Below are 23,224 nucleotides of genomic sequence, written 5' to 3' on the forward strand. Positions count from 1 at the left end.
CCATGCTTTTGACTGAGAGAGGATGACAGTTGGGCGATTCGGGGCTGGGTTTCGTTGGGACTTGGTGGTCTTATTTTTGAAGTTACCTAAGTGGTGATTTATTGCCCATATCTGAGCCTTCCTATACTTTGTGTATATTTTCGCATTTTATTTTGTGGATTATATTGCACTAATATTTTATTTTGTAGATCTATTGTTCACAAACTTATTTGACACAAGATGTATTTGATTTAATTGACCCATAATTAAAGTTTATGATATAAAGGAGTCTGATATAAAGGAGTCTGATATAAAGGAGTTTCAATTTTGGAAAAAAAAATTATATTTTGTTAGTAATGATAAAATTACTTTTTAAGATAACACGGTTAATTATTCGAGTTATAAAAATAATTTTTAAAGAAACTAACATGATTTCCGCATTTATATTTTTATTATCATTTCATCGACTAACTACCCTCTTCATCAGCCTAACTTACAACAATCAATCAGCCAACTGTATCATTTTGTTTTATTAATGTAACTGCTAACTATCTACCACTGATTTTTTTTTTTTTAAAAGACTATCATTTTGTTAATAAAAATAATGTTTACGTATATGTTGTTTTTACACTTTTATTTTAAAGTATTTATAGAAGCAACATTATGGATCACAATATTTAGTTTTTCATTTTTAATGAAAAAATAAAAACAAATACAAAATACATAAATAATAACAAACACATGAAAACTAAACTAGTGAAAGGGTAATTAGTGACATTGCACCAAATACAAATAGTCTCAGATTACAACAAAAATTTAATTTCTATCAGTCATTTTTCTTGTCTCTTGAGGGAGGCCTGGGGTTGAATGATGTGGATTTGAACTCATAGGTGGTAGATTTATAATTGGTGCTGGAGGTGATGTAACCACCGTCGGTGTTCGTACCACACTAGAAGACACTCTGTGGGATATTGTATACGCATGAGACCCAGTAGAAGAAGACCCAGTAGGAATAGTTAAAATATCATATACTTGAAAACATGACCGTCTCCACGCATCTACATCCTTAGTGGATCTACTTGATATGACGTACGTAAGAGGAGACAATGATGCCATGATGCGCTACAAGACACAATTATTTTAAATATGAAAAATTAAACATAATATATTTAAAAAAATTACAATTACAAAATTAATCTTACCACATTAGCAATGGTCACTCTATCTTGATCACCTCTGCCAAACCCAGATCTATGTGCAGGGTTTTGTATGACTCGATGCGTAATGCGATGATACCACGCCAAGTAGTCTTCACTGCACTCCCATGGTACTTGGGCAAGTCCACCTCGTCGGTGTGCTGGTAATAAGTGAAAATTCGAGCAAGTCCAACTATTATTGATAAAATCATAAATTACCTTATATGTTGCCGTAACTGTACCCCACTTAGCTTCAACAGGGGATAATGAAGGTGGAGGCATAATCTGCATATGCCCAAATTGTCGCAGAACCCTCTTCGGATGATATGGCTCAATCACGCCTCCACACTTAAAACATCCAGAGAAGAACGCAATCTCATGCAGTGGGTGTTATGCACAATGCCTCTTATATGGTGTCCATATGACCTGCATGTGTTTTGAATTTCAATGACGATCTATATTAAGTTGCAAAATATAATGTGTGAACAAAATACCTGATCTTCAGTTAAGTCATCAAGTTGCTCTCGCAAAGATTGCAAAGAATCGTACTTATGAACAAGAAGCCAACGGTGAGCCCTAGGCAACTAGTCAGTATATGCTAAGTTATGTTTACTTCTAGTTAATGGAAAATGTTCGTATATCTAAGCCTGTGTACATTTAATGTAAATAATTGTTAAGACATATGAAAAGATGTCAAATATATGCACATAATAATAAAATTTAAATGATTACCTCAAGTAATGTCAAATATCCACAAATTCGCTTGACATCTCTTCTACTCGCGATACCCAGCTGCCTATATAAATATGCCAAACAAGCAGCCCCCTATGCATACGTACCAAATACACTTAAGTCTTCCAACAATGCAAGATAGGAAATTGAAATCATGGTACCACTCTTATCCACAAATAATGTACAACTTAATAAAAATAACAAATACGCCCTACTGGCATTGTAAATCTCTTCATCCGGAGTTGAATCTGGTACGTTCATAAACGTTCTTCGTAGCCAATATAATTTCACATACGGTCCCCGAGTCTCCGCTATCTGGCCTGCTGCTTCTACTATTGAGACCCCAAGTAAACAACATAGTAAGTTCTAAGCTTCATTACCTGTCAAATGAGGGATTGATACAGGGCTGCCAGCAACTGGTATCTTCAGAATAGTAGCAATGTCATCTAGCGTGACTATCATCTCACCAAATGGTAGATGAAATGTGTTAGTCTCTAGCTGCCATCTCTCTGAAAAGGCTGACACGATTCTAGGATTCGTAAATCGATACGTGCATTCTATCAAAGGTGTCAACCGAGATCTTACGACAACATCATGAATACGTTGCTGATTTGCCAATGGCCAATCAAGAATTCTTTGTCCATGACTATTGCACTTCAATACACCTCTTTCCTGTTACATAAAAATAATAAAATAATTAATAAAATTATAATAATTAATTTAAATGTAACATTATTTTCATAATCGCTTACCTCTCCAGCCCATATGCTAACAGTAACATGATTTTTAAAACTCTTTAAAATGGATGGATCTTCAAGGCCTCCCAAAAATGGTTCAACAATATCGTCTGCAGTAGTAGTAGATGGCTGCTTCGGAGCATTAGGAGGTGATGAGTCCATACCTGGTTGCTCAGAAATGCATGCTAAGATAAACGTATCTACAGAACGACCATCATGACCCTCTACCCTTCTCCTCCTTATGGAAGTTCTTGGACCCTGACGAGATGAAGATGGGTGAGCTCCCTTTACTCCTCTCCCTCGAGTACGTGCCATACCTATAAACGAATGTACCATATCATTCATTTTTAAAATAATAATAATCTATTACAAAATTAATTTAATTCATATAAGAATGTTATATTAAGTGTCTAAATACATGATAACAAATAAAATTGTTTATAATAAGATTAACAACAATTGGATTTATTAAAAAGGTGAAGTGTAAAAATATAATTAATATGAAAAATAACATGTGAGAATAATATGAAATCAATGATATTTTAAAAAAATTAAAAAAATTTAAAAGGCACAAAACTAAAAAAAATAAAAAAAATAAATACCGGTTCAGGTTTCTCCAACCCGAGTTCAAGAAACTCGAACCGGGTTTGGACCCCCAAACCTCGCGGTGCGGGGGTTTGAGAAACCCCTGCATCACGAGGTTCAGGGGTATCTAAAACCCCTGCATCGCAAGGTGTGGAGGTTTCAGAAACCCTCCGCACCGTGAGGTGCAGAGGTTTCAGGGGTTTCTGAAACCCCCTCTCCCCACCCCGGCGGCGACGATGGCAGCCACCATCATCGCCTTCGTGAGCTGCAATGGTGGCAGCACCATCACAGATGATGAAGGCAGCGATGGTGGCTGCCATTGCCGCCGATGGTGATGCCGCCATGTGCGATTATTGAAGAAATACAACTATGAAGAAAAGGCGTACATAATTTTGCAGTCTGGATTTCTTCTTCCTCGCAAAACAATGGCCGACAATTGTTAGGGTTTGTTTGAGGAAGGTGAGAAATGGTGTGGTTGCGGCTGTGAAGGCATATTTGGAAATTTATGGGCTATAAAGAGTAATTATTATTATTATTTATTATTGTTGAGAGCTATCTATCTATGCTCTCTATGTAGAGATCAAGGCGGGTTGAAGGCAAGAGTATTGGGTTGAATAGTGAAACAATTAGAAGATGAGCATGGGGAATATAAGTATAAATTAGGGGGAAGAAGACAGGGCAAATTGGATAAAGATAAGGGGAAATTCATTAGTATTTGTGAAACGGATGGCCCGATAAATGAGAGTTGAGCATTTTAGTGGGTGTGTAGTGTAGTAGAGGGAAGAAAGAAATCAGAATGGAATGGGGATATGCCCTGCCTTGCATGTTTGTTTTTCAACTTCTCTCTCTCACTTATTTTTTTTTTCTTAAAATAGGGACATCCATATATTATGCAAAATATATAATTTATAATATAGAAACAACTAAAGAAGGTGGTTCTATACAAAATTTCATATAAATGGTGTTTGTTTTCATTAATTATGTTAAAAATAATTATTAGAAACAAAATCCAATCCCTTGCTTTGCTATTGAGATTAGGCCTAGCTTTGAGGGGTAGTCTTTCAAAGAAAGAAGCCTCGAGAAGGGTCAAAGGGGGGTGGGAGTTGGGGGAAGTTGAATGTCCAATTTTAAATGTTGTTGAGCTAGAAACTTTCCCATGTCTCAACTCAAATAATTCTCAAAGTGGTTTTTTTTTTTTTATTCTCTGAGTTGGTCCAAATTAAAGACTAGGTACCCTTTGGAATATTTTAGCCTCATTCCATGTTCAATATTCATCCCTAAATTTTCAATTTTTGAAAACCCTCATCTATATAAAAAACAAAATTACTGATTTTTTAATTTAAAAATTATATTCATACAATAGTATCAATGAGCAATAATTGAATTTCAACTTCTCAATTAATGCATATCAAGCTTTTATTCCCGATATGCATATATCTATATAATAAAAGAGAATGGTTTTGAAAATGTATAAAATGTATTAGAGACACATTTTATTTGTATAGCTGAGATTAAGCAACAATCAGAGTTGGGTTTAGGGTTAGGGTTTGGCTGAGAGTACATTTTAGTTCCCGCCCAACAATCATCTCCTTCTCTCTCTCTCCCTACCTCAGCTTTTGCCTCTCACTTCTCTGTCTACCCTCTTATTTCCTCTCTCAACTTTTGCCTTCATCAGAGCTTACTTCGATTGTGGACCACTCTTCATTGTTCACTTCAGCTGTTCCTATAGTAATTTTTTTGTTTTTGCTTTTGTCTCTCCTTCTTTCTCTCTGTTTTTGTTGATGGTTGTGTTTGGAAATGTCTAGGATATATACACACACAAGCACATATATATACACCCTTTTGCTCTCAATATATACCCCCGCTTGCTCTCATTGCAATCGGCAACCGATGGTCGCCATCACCCCCAAACACACACATACGCATATACACACACAAGCACATATATATAAATATATACACTCACATCTATCGGTTAACCACTGGTAACAGCCAACCCATTGCCCCCGATCAGTGGCGATGGGAGTTCGAGGAACCCTTGACCCGCGGTGTTTGGAGATAAATATTAATTATTAATTTTGGTAGTTGAATTCATTATGAAATATTTGAGGATGTAAAAAAGAAAAATAAATGTTTATGTTGTTTTGAGAAAATGAGAATTAGAATAATTCATTTAATTGGGAGTATTTATGAAAATAGGAAAATAAATTAATTTAGTAGATTTTCTGAAAATTTGGGATATAAGTGTATTAAGGGGGAAATTGAATGTGGGGTGCAAGTGAGTTTTTCAAAAGTTATGGATGCTAGTGCAAATCTCAGAAAGGCTGAGAAGTCACTTTAAATTTAATGCAATGCATATTAATATTAAGGGAGGTGGTAGCTCAAGCAGTTGCGTGCTCTTGTGCGAGGGAGGTGGTCCCGGGATCGACCTGCGGCCTTTGCGTGCGCGCGAGGGAATTTTGGGCTATTTTAATCAGCCCTTGGCACCCGAAACAGCGTCATTTTGGTGAGGCGATGGTCTCCCCCAGCGTTAGTCCTCCCAGCAGTTGCCAGGTGGCCTCTCCCCAGCCACTCATTTTGCTATCTTTTTAAGCCCAATTCGGGCCGATTTCACGAGCAAACAGAAGGGGTTTTAGCAGGAAAAATTTGGAGAAGAAGATGTTCTTGCAGTGATGAAGAAAATGGAGGAATTTGGGAGAAATTAGAAATTAAATTAGGTTTAATTGAAGATTTAATTAGTCAGGTGAGTAGAGAAGCAAGTATTAATAATTTTGTATGGTTGGAATTTAATTTTGTGTCCGATTTTGTTAATTTTGAGAGATTATGTTAATTTGCAACGTGTATTAATTTGGTGGTGTGCGAGCGTAGCAGCATTGTAATCTGTTAAAACGAGGCAAGCTCTTTACTCCCTTCATGACTCTCATTCGATTTATGAATTTTATATCCTCCCTTAACTCGATTTGGTTCCATAAATTAATTACGTATGTTATAAACGGTTATTGTGCAAATTTTGCTTAATTAATTTAATTAGGAGACTTTTGGGGTTAAATACCTTTGTGAGCTCTTTCCATTTAATGAACCCCTCTCCTTTCTTTAATTCATTTTGGTTTTGAGTATTAAATATATGAATTAAGGATGTTATTGGCATGATTTAATTTAAATTAAATATAAGACTCGTTGGGGTTTTATTTGTTGTGTGTCTATGGGAGTTTGTACCGCCCCCATTCCTTTCGGAATAATGCTGAACCCAACTTGGGGACTAGGTTCTTAGTGGTACGGGTTTATTTATGGATTTCTCGAGTGTGAGTAAGCTAAAGACATCGAGCAGTGGAGCAAGGGTCGACTGTTTGGTGACGTGGAGTAAACTATTATACGACCTTAAAGTGGACAGTCGGGCGGACACTCCTAGTCACTAACCGTTGACCAATGCAGACACTACTAACTAGCTCTGTCATTATGTGACTTACTACATGATTCGATATATTGTTTCATCGTTCATGGCTTGATATGCACATGGGTACCGGATGCATGTTGGATATTCATTTATTGAGTATGCTTGGACACGGACATTCTAGTATGGTTAGATTGCATCTGGCACGGGCATATGCATCGCGTGTGGTTTACTATGTAGGCGGAGCATGGCCTGATGCCTGGATGTATGGGCGCCAGTGTATAATGTTGATGCTCACTACACCATTGCATTTTTATGTACATTGCATGGTTACCGGCAGTTCAGCAGTCTCGGACGGGAGGACAGTTCCGAGGGAGCCTACGACTCGGTTATTCTACAGCTCTGGTGTCGAGAGCACCGACCCGGGACGACGCATACAGGTTTGTTGGAGATATATGTTGTCTTTTAGGGCAGCGGTAAGTTAGTATGGGACTTGGGTGCCGTGTGTCTTGTGTGGGCCTCAATAACTGATACGTGCTTTTATTTACGCTTTTATACTGTGTTGTGCGTCTCATGGCTTGTATGTGCTTGGGGGTTAGTGTTCTGGGGAAAGTTTATCGGTTATGTTCAGCCTACAACCTTTCTTTCTTTATGCCTACTGAGTCTCTCGACTCACTTTACTTTCCATCATTCCAGGTAGTGGCAGCGTGGGTCAAGGGCAAGGGAGTCAACTTCTAGCGGCAGAATCGGTATGGTGTACAAGCAGTCCCTGTCAACTCTGATATAGAATAGAATTTACTCTATTATTTTTTACTGTGCCAGGTCATTCCTCGTGTCTCATGTATGTTGACATAGGAGTATGTATGCATTTTCTTATCTTGTGACTGCTGTGCTAGCGACATACCCGTAGTGCATGCATGTGTATAGCTTAGCTTCCGCTGTTTTAATTATTGTGTATGCATGCTAGAGTAATTCTTATCTTGTGTTTCATTCTTTCTCATTCCATAAGCGCTTCCATTCTGGTAGTCCGAGAGGTTGGGATATCCGGGCGGGGGTGCTTACGTCCAAAATGTATCAAAAATCCTATGATTGAGATGAGTTTTGAATGTTAATCAATGGTTATGATGAATTTCACTTCCCGCCCAAACATAAATGAAAAACATGGACATGTGGGCAGCTTAATGGCTGAAATGAGATTTATGGCTGATTGATGGACATGTGGGTGGCTCAATGCATCACTACCTCTCTCTTTCTCTCTCTCTCCCACTCCTTCAGTCGCTGCCACCCACTCGCTGTCTCACTCCTCTCTCTTTCTCTCTCTCTCCCACTCCCTCACTCACTAGCTCCCTTTCTCTTTTTCCCTCTCTCCCACTCCCTTAACTATCCGCCGAAGCTGTCCACCACCTCTTGGCAGCCGTGCATGAAGCTCCATCGCTGATCAAAGTATGTATCTCTCATTCACCGTGTATATCCTCATTCACTGTGTATCTCTCTCTCCTCATCCCTTATCTCTCATTCTCTCTCATCCCTTATCTCTCTCTTCTCATTGTATGTATATCCATTGCAACCGTGTGTATCGACTGTGTGTATGTATATATTGTATGTATATAGTCACTATGTGTATATAGTTCCTTCAGTTTTAGTTCACGTGGTGCTACTGTTGCTTCCAGTTTGGTTGCCAAGTCTTTTCCCTCTAGTCAGCCATGCCTCTCCTTTCCTTTTCTCAGTATTGTTTTGTTTTCGGCATCATATCACAGTTTTAGAATTTGTGTTTGTTTAGACATGTGCATTTCCTTTATGCTGTGTTCTTTGCTATTTTGTTATTCTGTTGCCGAAAGTCCTTTTCATCTCTTTTTGTATCTGTTTGTTGGAAATTCTTGATCTAGATTTCTTGTCTTTTTTCTTTCTGTTTGTTTTTCTCTAAAGGTTGTTGATCTTCATTTCTTGACTATGGTTTTCCAAGAAAAAAAATTAAAAAATCCGTTGGAATTTCTTGGTCCCATTACGGCTTTAATTGTAATTTTATGTATATGGATTTGTTTGATATATTATATAAAATCAGATAATATCATGGATATAATAAATATATTAACAAATACAATATCGCTTTAATTGTAATATCAGATAATAAAATTTAATTGTAATATCATGGATATGGATTTGTTTAATTGAAATATTTTACAGTTTGAAGTAGCTAAAACTGTGCTCACAATTTACAATATTTTCATTGTGCTCATTTCTACAATAGTAAATGCCATCATTTTATGTAATATTATTTAATTGAACTAATTGATTAGATCGAATTCACGATCCTATTTTTTCTTAAAAATTTAAAATAAATTACAAAGTTAGCCTTTTGAATTTTGCATTCCACAAACTATATTTTGAAGAACAGATTTTTTAGATGTCTATTTAAAAAAAAATTTCAATTGAACATGATTTTCTATTTTTTATTTTTTATAAATGAATTTTTTGGGATATTTTTGTGATTGTGAAGTGCATTTGAATTGTGTGGATATAAATAAAGAAATGATGATTTATGGAGACTGCAATATGGGTTTACAATATTCACTTATGTGTCCTATGCAACAATCAATGCACTGCTGAAGTTAAATTTTAGTCTCAATGACAATTTAAAAACATTGTTCATGAAGCTGCGCAATTGTTGTAACTGTCAAAGCTTTCTAAGATTGTGAATCTGTGATCTCGGTACTGGTGAAGTTATTTACAGTGTGTTTCTTATTTGAATGACACTGAGTCCTAAATTTTTTATATATTTAATTTACAATTTTAATGTTAAATTTTATTTTTCACCTTTATTTCATGTAATATAGCTTTAGTTTTAATTAAGTATTTTTTGTAAATTTATTTTTCATTTCAAATTTTAATATTAAAAACAGTCTCTAAATAAAATAAAAATAGAATTATTTTTAATATAGGATGATTTCTCTATTTTTTTAATTTAAAACTTAAAATGTCTCTATTTTATGTTAAAAATAAAATTATTATTATTATACCTTAAAATTTAAAATCTAAAAAAAACTAAAATAATGAATAAAATGAATGAAAATACCTTATTAATTTTAAGGTATTAAGGTATAAAATAAAATGAATGAAAATCTGAAAAAATGATTATTATTATTATTATATCTTAAAAACCAAACAAATCCTTTATCGAGACCCAATTTGCCTAGAACTCACTTAACTCAACATCAAAAATTATTAATTATCATGTGATAATTTTTCATATTATGTCATCTTACTTAAACTGTTCTTACCCATGTGTTGTAGTCAATGGCAGTGGCGACAGTTGAAAATTTAAATACTTTTTCCATTTAACTGTGCTCAAATCTCTAAAGCCTTTTTCTTCCTACTACCATTGCATCGAATGTATTTTACGATATTTATGTATATTTTCAATAAATGTATTAATCTATATTTTATTTGTTTCCACAAATTATTAGATTGTTATGCATGTTCCTCATTGAGCATACATACAAGTTGATACAAAGACTTTTTGAAAAGTAATGAGAAAGAAGTTTGGGCAAACACATGTTTAAAGATATGTTATTAACACATCTTTTGTAAAGGATATATATTTTGAAAAGTTTTAACCCACTTTTTGTAAAGTTTTGACCCATTCTTTTGGTATATGACAATATAATATTTGTTTTTCTTATGTAGTTATAATTTGATGTCAGTAGTACTAATTGGTGTGCATTTTAATTTTAATTTCTTTTATATTACAGAGTATACATGTATTTTGCATACTAGTTTGTGTTCTACAATTAAATACCAGCCTGTATTATACAATTCCAAACAAATCAAATATAAAAAAATTAAATATAAAATAATGCACAATATATTTGATTTGTTTGGAATTGTATAATACAGGCTGGTATTTAATTGTAGAATGCAAGCTGGTAAGTATGCAGAATATTGGCTGATACTTTTTTTCTTTTTATTATACGACGTTAACAAATATACAATAATTTTAATTTCTGTTTTTTGTTAAGTGATTACATTTTTTTTTTTTTTACTTACCCTTATATGTTTGTTTATTATTTGAGTTTTGTAGAGTATTTAATACGTATAAATTTTAACATAATACGTATAAATTATAATTATTTTTGTTTATTATTTACACCGTGTCTTTAAACACGGGTATACGCTAGTATGTATATATGATGAGATTGATCTATATATGTATTCGAATACATATATAGATACACAGAATACATATACACACACAAAATATATATACATATATATACCTTTGTGACGGCGAATGTGGATCTGGCAACGATGAAGGCGAAGGCAAATTTGGCATCGGCGAAGCCCAATTGAGCTGGAAGCGGTAGCGGTGACGAACGAAGGTGGAAGCAACTGTGACGACAAGAGGCGGAGCCCGATCAAACTGGAGGAGGTGACAATGGAGGCGGAGGCAACGGTGACAAACGGAGACAGTGGCAGCGACGACGACCAGAGGGGGAAGTGGAGGGGGATGGGTCGACGGCAAGATAGAGAAGGGGGTGAGTTAGGGATTTGAGGATTTGGGGAAAGAGAAAAAGAGGCGGGTTTCTCCTACCCATATTTTTTTTCTTTGATTTTTTTTAAAAAATATTTGTTAAATAAAAACCAAATAATTTATAAAAATAGTATTATTAATTATTTAATTTATAAAAATAAAATATTTTATTTTTTGATATTTAAATAAATATTAAATAAAAATATCACAAAAATAATACTAAATATACTAAACACTATGAATAAACACTGTTGGTATGAATAAATATTTTATAAAAATAATACTAAATATATAAGGTCATATTTGAATACTATATAGATATTGATGTATATAGAAATATATATCGTGATCATGTTTGATATATTGTTATTTTTAATTCAAAAAATTATTATAAAATTAATATTTCTATTCTAAGTGTTAAATAATGAGAAAAAATATATATTTATGTTATGTTTAAACGTAGAAATATAGAGTTTTAACTTAAAATTTTAACTACTAAAATATACAAATTATTAATTTTTAAATAAAATAAACAAATAATATTTTAAATAATTAATTTATTTGTATAGTTTTATAATATTAAAACGTCCCGTATGTTTTATTATTAATCAAGATCATATTTAATATATACTATATAGAAAATTTTCCATCTAGATCATGTTTGATATATATATATATATATTGTTAATCTTAATTAAAAATATTATCACAAAACTCAAATTATATTTATATGGTTTAAATGAGTATAATACCAATAGTAAATTATTATATATTTAATATATATTTCAATTTAAAAATATTTTTCAGATTTAGTTTACATTTATATATATTTAATTTTTTATTATATATTTTATATTTAAGATTTTTCTATATTATCTTTACATTTTATATTATTTACATACAACTCTTATGATTAATTAAAGTGCTATATTATGATATATATGTGTCACTTTATAAGAACATAAAATGTTAACTTTAATGTATAATTTGATTCATAATTTTATTTAATTTCAAAAAATAATTTCAACTTATTATATTAAAAATATATATATTATATTTTTAAATTTCATATCATATCGACCATATGAAATTAAGTTAATTCATATATTTATAATTAATCAAACAGACATTACAATGTTTGATTAATCAAATACAATGTAGATAAATATCAGAAACATATGAAATTAAGTTAAATATGTGAGATGAGGGCGAAGACAAAGAGGACATGACGGACAGCTTTCATATCAAAAACATTTTTTTAAAGGCCCGATAGAGCTTCAGTCATCGACCGCGTATATTAAATATATTATTAAATAAAAGAATGAAGAAGTGATAATGATACTTATATTCATCTCATGTTTAAATGTATATTTAATTTTAAATTTATTTTAATTTTTTTATATTTATATATTAATATATTTAATTTTTTTTATAAAATTTAAATATTTATAAATTAATTGACAAAAAAATCAAAAAAATAAAAGGAAAGTTAAAATTTGCGACAGATTATTGTTTTCGTTGCTAAAATTAAAAAAAATTAATATTTGTTTAAATAATAAAAAATTAATTTTACCAACGAATTTGGGAAATCCGTCGCTGTTTTAGCGACAGAATATTCAATTTGTTGCTGATTTAGCGATGGAATAATAAATCCGTCGCTAAAATTAGCGACGAAAAAACTATCTGTCGTTAAAATTAACTTTTCCATCACTAAATATATAAAAAAATTTAAATTTTTATTACTTTTTAAACTTTTAGCGACAGACATTTTTTCTGTCACTAATTTTAGCGATGGATTTCATATTCCATCGCTAAATTAGTGACGAATTAAAATTTTCGTCCCTATTTTTAAATTGTTTTTGTTTTCAATTTTTTTTATTATTTTAGCGACAGAATACTTTTCCGTTGCTAATCTATCGTTGATTTCATGAATTTTTTTTTGTGAATCCGTTGCAATTCCGTCGTTATTCCGTCACTAAATAGCAACGAAAATTTCCATCTCTAAAAATCCATCGCTAAAACCCAAAATTCTTATAATGTAACATGCTTTTTCTATCATTCATAACATATCATCATAACATATAGCTGTCGTGGGCATCCTCACAGTCTTGTGCCCTTCACGCACCTCTCCTAGTCACTCTTCGCTCTAAATGCATATGAGCCCGAGGCCCTAGCTAGCATAAATCATATGAGCCCGAGGCCCTAACTAGCATAAACAGATGAGCTCGAAGCCCCGGCTAGCATAAATATATGATCTCAAGGCCTTAGCTAGCATAAACGGATGAGCCTGAGGCCCTAGCTAGCATGAATATATGATCCCGAGGCCCTAGCTAGCCTAAGTGATTATAATGTATTATAACCAAGTAATGTAACAAATAATATATGCAATGACATCTGTAGTATAAACATGATGACAAGGCTCATATAAACCAAGCATCGGGCTATGCTACGCTCACAAAAAAATACACACGTACAAAATGCTCTAAATGCATATGCTCATCTAGAGTACCCAAGCTAGCTCTTAGATCAACCGGGTCATGCAAATGCTCACACACCCCATCACAAACAAAGCATGTCCTCCCAATGAATGCAACCAAATCCCCATGTAGTACACACATCATGATATGCACAAAGTCAAGGAGAAAATCTGGTAGTACCAGCCTTCTAGCCCCCTATCACTTATCACAACAATTGATGACTAGTGCCCATACATCCAGTCATCCACTGCCACGACCCATGGTTAACAGTCAACAATTTTGTACCCCATACCCTTAGACACACATAGACCCTATTAGATTTATACCTTTTAGACTTAGCATTTCTTAAGATTTCCCCATAACTCTTCACACACTTGCAACATAGTCACCAATACACCATTCTTCTTCTCATCTCTTATCATGCATAGGCACTTGTCTCGACATACATGTTAATGAACCTCTCATTTTTCTTACTAACCCTTTAACACAACCCCAAAAACCATAACCAAATCTTCTAAGAATCGAACCCATCGAGTTCAGCATCATTCCCAAAGGAAGCGGAGCGAAGCGAAACAAAGCCCCATGACGGAAGTAATGAATGACACCAAGACATCATCACTAAACTTATTCCATCAACCATAGAACCATCAACAACTCATAAGTCATAGAATGGTTGCCACGCTGATTTTCATTATTAATGCATGGAACCGAGTTATGGTAAAGGAGGCAGTAAAATATGAAAAATAACGAAGACTCATGCAGGAACTTAAGAATGTAAAGAGAAGGTTAGGAGCTTGCCTTTAAAAGGTCGATTCTTGCCTTTCTTGCGCTCCCGCTGCGAAGTAAAATGTTTTGTAGTAAATATTAAGATCATGGCTTCAAAATAATTAGATTTAATAGCGCAAAATATATAATCTAATTGTGAAAAACCCCTAAACTAGACATACAACTCTTTTGATAATTTTACACACTTACCTAGGTATTTTAAACATCAAATAACCCCCAAAACTCCTTGATTTTTTCTCACTTTTTCCCTTTTCTTCTTTATTTCCAAGTTGCTCGCTCTCCCTCCATCTTCCCCTTAACTCCTCACTTCCAGCCCTCGGAATGGCCTTAAAATGGCCAAAATTGGCCTTTTAAAGGACTAGAAGCACAAAACTTGGCGACTAAGGCAAAAAAGGTGGTCTAGAGCACACCACGTGGTGCATTCCACATGTTGTGCGGCGGCCCCTTTTCCCCTGAAACAATGTCGTTTCAGGGTGTAATACCTGAGAGCCCAGAGAAGTTAGTATATATCGAAGATAGTGTAAGAAAGGAAACAACACTAGTTGGATACCTTTTGGGCTGAATGTAAGCAAAGAACTCCCAAGTTAAGCGTGCTTGACCTGGGGTAATCCAAGGATGGGTGACCCCCCTGGGAAGTTTGTGTAGGCTGATCAGGGTAAGTTGTTCCGGTCCTTCCTATCGCTCGATGCAGGATGTTACAGGTGGTATCAGAGCCGACCCCCGAGCCTTTGAGCGCGGTTGTGGGGTAAACCTCAGCGAGCATGCTGAGTCCCTAAAAGGGGTGCGTGTAGGCACCTTAGGCGAATCCCACATCAGCCATGCATCGGGGGGAGATCTGGGACCAATTGTAAGGTCGCATGACGAGGACGTCATGGGCTCAAGGGGGGAGAATGTAATACCCGAGAGCCCAGAGAAGTTAGTATATATCGAGGATAGTGTAAGAAATGAAACAACACCAATTAGATATCTTTTGGGCTGAATGTAGGCAAAGAACTCCCAAGTTAAGCGTGATTGACTTGGGGTAATCCAAGGATGGGTGACCTTCCTAGGAAGTTCGTGTAGGCTGATCAGGGTAAGTTGTTCTGATCCTTCCTATCGCTCGATGTAGGATGTTACACGGGGCCCTTTGCTAATAAAAATCATCATTTTCTCCCCAGCGCACAGCGTATCGATCCCACAACCCCAAGCCCCACCTCTCGCGGGCGTACCACCCGCGCTACAACCATCTTCAATATATATACACACCTAATTAATTTTAAAATGACTTCTAACCCATTTTTGAAATTCTCACTTAGACCCTAAAATTTCTGGAATCTCGCACATACACCCTATTCAACAATTACACCTTATTTCACTTACACCTCGAACATTTCCAAAAATCCACCAAATTAATTTATTTTATTTTTTCATTATTTCCATTATTATTAGTATTATTCCCCTAAATCCTCAAAATTCTGGGATGTTACACTAAGGGTTAAACTATTTTAGAAGCCTACTCTGATACCAATTATTGGTACCTTAGGGAATAACCACTCAAGAAGGGGGATAAATTGAGTAATTAATTTTTTTCTCAATTTTAATAAATATTATTGATTAATGATTTTATTGAAGAATATATATTTGGTAATTATAATAAATTATGTTTGAGATTAATAATAAATGCAAACCACAAGATATGATAAGAATAAATAAAATGAGGCATAAGATAATTTATAATGGTTCGGTGTCTTCACACACATCCACTCTGCTCTCCCAAGGTCTAACCATCCTTAGGGTTCACACTAAACCAATTTTACCAAGATTTTTACACTAACTCACCTTGAAAACTAGATACGCACTTAGATTACAATGGGTTCTAGGCAGCCACTACATCAAGATTTCTACCCTAGCTTACCTTAGAAATTAGATTCACCTAAATTTTAACAGTTGTAAGAAACCTATACAATCCACAATGATATTTTAAATGTTTATAAATAATTTGTCAACACTTGAACACAAATAAATAAGAATTTAAGTACAAAATATACAAGGCAATAATATTTAAATAAATAAATAAACAGTGACATCAGTTTGAATGGAGAATATCGAATTTGGCTTTACAATCTTTTTTTCTTCTCTTGTCTTGTAGCTTTTTAGTAGATGTGCAATAATGTTTCGTGAGTTTCGGATTGCTTTGATGTTTTTCTTGAGAGCGTTTGAGAGCTTTCGGGTGCTTTGGATATGCAATTTGAGCACTTGAGTGTCGTCAAAATGAGTTTTGGGGTATTTATAGGCCTTTTCAAAAAAATCACTATTCACAACGGTCCAATTACTGTTTACAATGATCGGATCACTGTTCACTATTTACTGTAGTATTTGAAAAAAATATATTTTTATAAAAGATTTTTTATATATATTAAAATTACTTGAAAATAATTTTAATAGAAAATAATAGTTTTGGTAATACATATATTATGCCTAAATATTTTATAAATTAATCAAAAAAATTAGGTACAAAATATTATTTTTGTTAATCATCAAAACTTAATTAAAAATTAAATAGAACAAATTGGCTCAACATCCTACATTTGGAGGATTTTACGGCAGGTGACCCAAGCTAGAAATCTAATTTCATCAACAGGTATTATTCTATTTAGTCTTCGTTTTATAAATCATATATTCTGGAAAACATGATACCTTTAAAAATTAATTTTTTTTTTTGTTGCGTATGATCATATCTAAGTTTTCTAACACTAGCAAACACAATCGAAGGGAATGATAGATCAAACATCCTCTCAACCATGCGATCCATCACTTGCATCACATTCAATAGATGTTCAATTAACATCCACCCACATGTCTATTATATTCATCACATGGATTATGGCATGCGACTCACCATCATTTATCATTAGTATCTCATACTAATTAAATGTAGTAACCCATGTGTCAATCTGTTATAAATTAATTATAACCCTCTTTTGAGAAATCTAAGGACTGGGAATTACTTTAAGAAATCCTTAATCCAAAAGTCTTTGTCACATATTCTTGTCTCTTAAGAATAAGACTTTCATCAGGAAATCTAAGTGCTCGTTCAAATATATACATATATATATATATTTGAGAGGTATGAATAAAGATATGACCTTAAAATATAAAATATATTTTATTATATTTGTAAGATTTACATCATTAGTCCCAAAATACTGAAGAGGACCGCCTACTCTTGGTGCATCATGCAAAAGTTTTGCCAGTTTTCAAAAACTTTTTTCGAAAACACATACAAGCACAGCAGAAGAAAATAAAGAATCACAGCAAGACTCAGTTTCCAATGATAATATGAAAACCAAACCATAGAGTGTAACAACCCGAATATGGGTCTAAAATATTTTGGTATTCTGGGTAATAATGTTGTGTGAGTGAAATTCTAGTATATTAATTGAAATTGATGTTTTAAGTGTTGTAAGTTAATATATACATATATATATGTGTGTGTGTGTGAATTTGTGATTAATTAAGAAAGGAAAGGAGGAAATGACCAAATGGGAATATGTATAATGGATTAAGGGCAAAATAAGGAAAGGAGTTGGTGTAAAAAGGGAAGTTGAGAGAAGGCCATGCCATTCTCTTCTTCTCTCCCTCTCTACATCTAAGCCCTTCTTCAATTTGGAACCTCAAGGGAAGAGTGCAGGTTGGATCTAAGGGGCTTTTGGTGGAGATTTAAAGGTTTATCTTCTTCTCCAAACCTTTCCATTCAAGATCAAAGGCAAGTTCTAGCCCTATCTCTTTTAAATGCCAAGTTTTTATTTCGAACTCATGTTGGTATGAATCTCAGTTTTTTCGTTCCATTGAAATCCTTGGAACATCCATCTTTGGGTGCAAATCCAAAAAACCCTTCCTTTTCGAAGTGGGTTTTTTTTTTTACATAAATCTGGTTGATTGCTCCTCGTGTTATTTTTCAAAATTTTTAGGTTAACCATGCGTATCATCTAAACAGGGACTTGTTTCACCCCATATTTGTAAAAGGAATGGCGTGTTTATTGATAAGATGTAGTTACATGCATGAGTTTGGTGTATCTTGCATTTATTTTTGGGTGTTCGTATGTTAATTTTCGTGTTTGGGGGCTAATCTATCGATTAAATTGGTCAAACTAGTCAAAAGAAGACTTTTAGGCATTCTGTTAGTTGACTAAAGCCTTAATTCATCAACAGATTGGGTGAAAAATTCACTATTAGTCGACAATTGCTTCACATCTATGGACTACCTTGGGCCATCGATAGCTAGCACATGCTCCGTTGTTTTGGGCATAACTTTTTGTAAAAATATTGGATTTGAAAATTGTTTATTGCATTATAAACTAGACGATAGGCTTTGTTTTGGTATAGATTTAATCTCATTTGGACAAGATTTGAGTAGTCTAACCTTGTTTCCAAAACAGGTCTAGTTGTTTTTAACCAATGCTTGGGCATTTGTTGATGTGCTTATGCATAGGGAACTTTAGGGTGCATTGAGTGTATCAAAGCATGTTAGATGGGGATTTTATCATGGAAATGTCCTTGGCTAAGATGGGGGTAGCAATATTTTGAGAATGCATTATTCCACGTGGTCGGTAGTATGGATGCATAGTACATAGTGGAATACATGTGTGCACTCTGAATTATTTTGTATGGCATTAAATGTGCATGTGAACAAAGGATATCCTAATAATGCTAGCAGGCTTGTGCCTGACTGTGGGGGCTTCGGCCCATAATGTCGCCTGGTGTTAAACTAATGTGTGGGTGGATGACGATCCACAAGAATATGGAATTTTGTCTGGTACGAACTAGAGAGTGGGTGGACGAAGATCCACATCATTTATGCATCTTGCATGGGCTTACATATACATTGATATAGAACATGGCATTGGGCATGATGACTAATAATTAACCATGGTGAAAACTTCTCAACCTAACCTTGTTTATCTTGTTCCCATTGTTAGTCCCTCGTGGTAAGTGAGTCTCCTATGCTTGCGGTTGAGATATCATATTTTGTTTATCTTGCTTCATTCATTATGCCTTTATTTGCTATATGAACTTGCTGAGCTTTGTGGCTCATATTGCTTCCTTGCATCATTTCAGGTAAAGATAAGGGAAAGGCAAAAGAGGGTGGTGAGTTTAGCCACGTTTGAGTTGGGATAAAGTGGTTTACAGAGTCATCCCCAAACTTGAAGATCCTAGGGGGTTATTTTGAGAGCAAGTAATGATAGTTATTTTGATGTAACTTATCTTGCTTATTTTGTAGCTTGTACTGTATGGGTGAATAAGCTCAAGATAGAGAAAATATATGTAATGATGTTTGTATATATAAGTTGTTGAAGTTTAAATTGCTGAATTTTGTTTCTGTACCTCTCTTGTGATGACTTTCTCACGGATCATCTATCCTAGTGGATGCTATGGAAGGTAAGCTATTATATAGAGGGATTAGAAAAATACCTCACTGTCGATCTGGATTTGAAGTAGAGGCTAGATATCCTCCCAGGTAGCAACCTTTACTCTCTACTCAACTCCTGAACAGCAACTTGGTGACTGACCCGACCCCCGAAAACACAAAGAGCCTAGTCGGTCCACGCTCCTAATGATGGATGAGACCAACAAGAATGCCTATGTGCTAGCCAAACTTCTCGTTGGTGATTAAACAAAAATTAGGTTCAATGGAATAGGGATTCCAAAATAATAACAGTCTCACTATTATGTTAGAATTGCTACAATAGCAATGAAAGAACAAGGGAGAGACAAGGAACAATTTCTCTAGACACATGTTGTCCTTCTTCCATCCTTCCCAGCCATGTGTCATCTGATTTGGTAGAAGAAACGACAAAAGATCGTGTCGAATCGCAACCCTCTATGATAGAAACAGTCAACAGTTCTAAGAAGTTGTTGATCGTTTGGCACGAGGCTATCAACTGGTTCTCAACCTGTTAATTGGCTTTGGCCTTTGATCTTATCGACAGTTTCCAAGGCTTGTTGACTGTTTTTTGGCCTTCTTGGCCAAGTTTTCAAAAATTGCATTTAGGCCTGCCATTAACTCTTGACTCTTTCATCATCTCATGATGAAATCGAGGCCTCTATTAACTCATAATAGCATGCATGTTAACTCTTGACAGTTGCTCCTATTAATTAAACCTTTAGAATCCAATCTGTTAACTACTAACGATGATATCGTTAACTCTTAATGATGATTTAAGCTTTAATCGCTTGGTCAACCACCATACTTAAATATGCGTGTGACTTTCTAGGTTCACTACTAAGTAGCAATTGGGACACGTTAAAAACTTTAACACCGACCAAACACTTTGGTCTACAATGAGGATATCTCCCTCTTCTCGATGTACCCTCAAAGACCCTGAGTGATAACTAGTATTATGTTAGGGTGATCCTACCAGTAATGAAGTCTTACTTCAAAGAGAACCTATTTGGGCTTCCATCGATTCCCATGTATTATAATCCCTCCATTAATTAGCATCCTGATCAAGTAAAAGTCATAGATTGATCAAACTCACTAACTCGATAGCTATGCCAAGATTAGTGTGGTGTGATTGAGATGACACATTGAAACTCCTTCTGACATTGTAAACACTTTCCAATCAAGTGTATCCTAGTCAGGGGTTTCTACAATCAAAACCACCACTGATTGCATAGGTTTTTCATCTCACGTTGGAGGTCAATGGATTCCATTAGCAATCACCTATCTCCATACACCACTGCACAGAGACCACATAATACATCTCTCACTCGGTAACTAAATGGTTCTTAACAAAGGAAAATCCTTGGCACCGACATACAAGACAACTGTGTTGCCTCCAATCTAAGGACCAGTAACACAATTGAAGCCTATAATAAATCATAGATCCTTTCAGTCATGTGATCTATCACGTGCATTACATTCGATAGATGTTTAACTAACATCTACCCACATGTCTACTATATCTATCTCATGGATAATGTCTTGTGACTCACCATCTTTTATGATTGGTATCTTATACTAATCAAATGTAATAACCCATGTGCCAGTTCATAATCGATTAATCATAGCCCTCTTTTAAGAAATTTAAGGACTAAGAATACTATTAAGAAATCCTTAATCTGAAAGCCTTTGTCACATATTCTTAACACTTAAGAATAAGACTTTCACTAGGAAATCTAAGAGTTCATTCATATGAATTGATTTGAGAGTTATGAATGAAGATACAACCTTAAAATGTGAAAGCATATTTTATTTTATTTGCAAGAATTACATCATCAGTCCCTAAATTACAATCGCTATATGCCATCTAAATCTAGTATTAGCATACTAACACTAACAAATACAATTGCTAGATCTCATATAAATCCAGTATTGAGGGCACTAACACTAACGCTTGTCTGAGAAGGGCAACAAGTAGGAGATGCTCTGCAAGGATGTAAGTTAGAAACCAAGCAAAATTAGTGAAGAAGAGTTAAAGGAATTCTCTGAATGTACATGAGTGATGTTTTTACACAAAGCAACTTTGATTGTTTTGGCAGTGGCCTAAAGATTGATAATCCTTACAAGCCTTTGGATTATCTCTTGGGCCACAAACCCAACCATGCTTAGGTTGTCCTTGTAAACCTTTTAATAGGAGATGTGGATGGTTGTGATAGTCCATTTGGGCCTGGGAGAGGTTGAGCCCCCAAAGATGATTTTGAGGATAGTAACAACAATAATAGTTGACAAGGCATTGGTGGGCCCGAGCACTTTGGACTTCAGACCCACAAAAGGCATCCTTTTCTTAGGGGTAGTCACCTTAGAGGTTCGAGCAATGGTGGTTTTTCTTCTTCTTTGAGGGGAAACCTCATCTCCCTTTTGTTAAGAACAATAAAGATCGTTCTTGGGCTTTTCTTCTTGGGTCTTCGAGATTCCTCAAATCTAAGCCTCTTACACCATTTCTTTTACAATAGCAAGAACAAGATAGTTAATGTCGAGCAAAAGTAACTTGAAACAAATAAAATCATAAGTAGTTAGAAGAGGAGCAGCAACCCAAGGTCTTCCTAAACTAAGGGCGAGGACCCTATGTAAGAAAGCCTAGGGCCAAGGCTTACTCCAAGGTCACTTGAGAGCACTAATGTGCTCCAAACATACCAGAGTTACCATGCTCCTCTTCTTCGACTTGGTTAATCTAGTATTAGGAGCAAAAATTTGCCCCAAGTTCAATGTGGTTGGAAACAAGAACCTTTCTCTACTCACTCACTACAAAAAGAAATATTTTTTTCACCTCATAATTGAGGAAAGGTTGTTTATGATAAACTTCTTCCTCGGAGTAGCCATGAAGGTGTATCGAGTCTCACTCTTTTCAAAGGTGGACACCTTAAACATCTTTAAGAATAACTGAGCATGGGAAAGGATAATCTTGAATCAATAATTGGAGAATAAGTTCCTCCACCATTTGGTTTAACCTAAAAGGGACTTAGATATTAAGGAACTTCAAGACCAAAGAGACTAAATCAGTTAAGGAAAGGCACAAGCCCACTTCTAGGGCATGCTCGACCCAGCTACTTGTTGGGGCCTCATGAACTTAGAGTTGGTCAAGCACAAGGTACTCAAAACTTTCCATGGGTAGATTATATTTCCTTACCAAGTTTTAGACGCTCTCACTTTCAAGAACATAATAGTCTTCAATTAAGACTTTAAGAAGACACTCAATTACTTCTACCTCATCAAATTCCTCATTCTTAGCTATGCCTAACTCCTTGAACTTCTCAACCCTTTGCTCGATCTGATAGGAAGAAACCTCAGCCTATTCCATGTCTCATAACCTTGGCTTTCTTAGGGCCTTATA

Source organism: Diospyros lotus, chromosome 5 (genome assembly GCF_014633365.1).
Source record: "Diospyros lotus cultivar Yz01 chromosome 5, ASM1463336v1, whole genome shotgun sequence".
In the NCBI taxonomy this organism is placed as follows: domain Eukaryota; kingdom Viridiplantae; phylum Streptophyta; class Magnoliopsida; order Ericales; family Ebenaceae; genus Diospyros; species Diospyros lotus.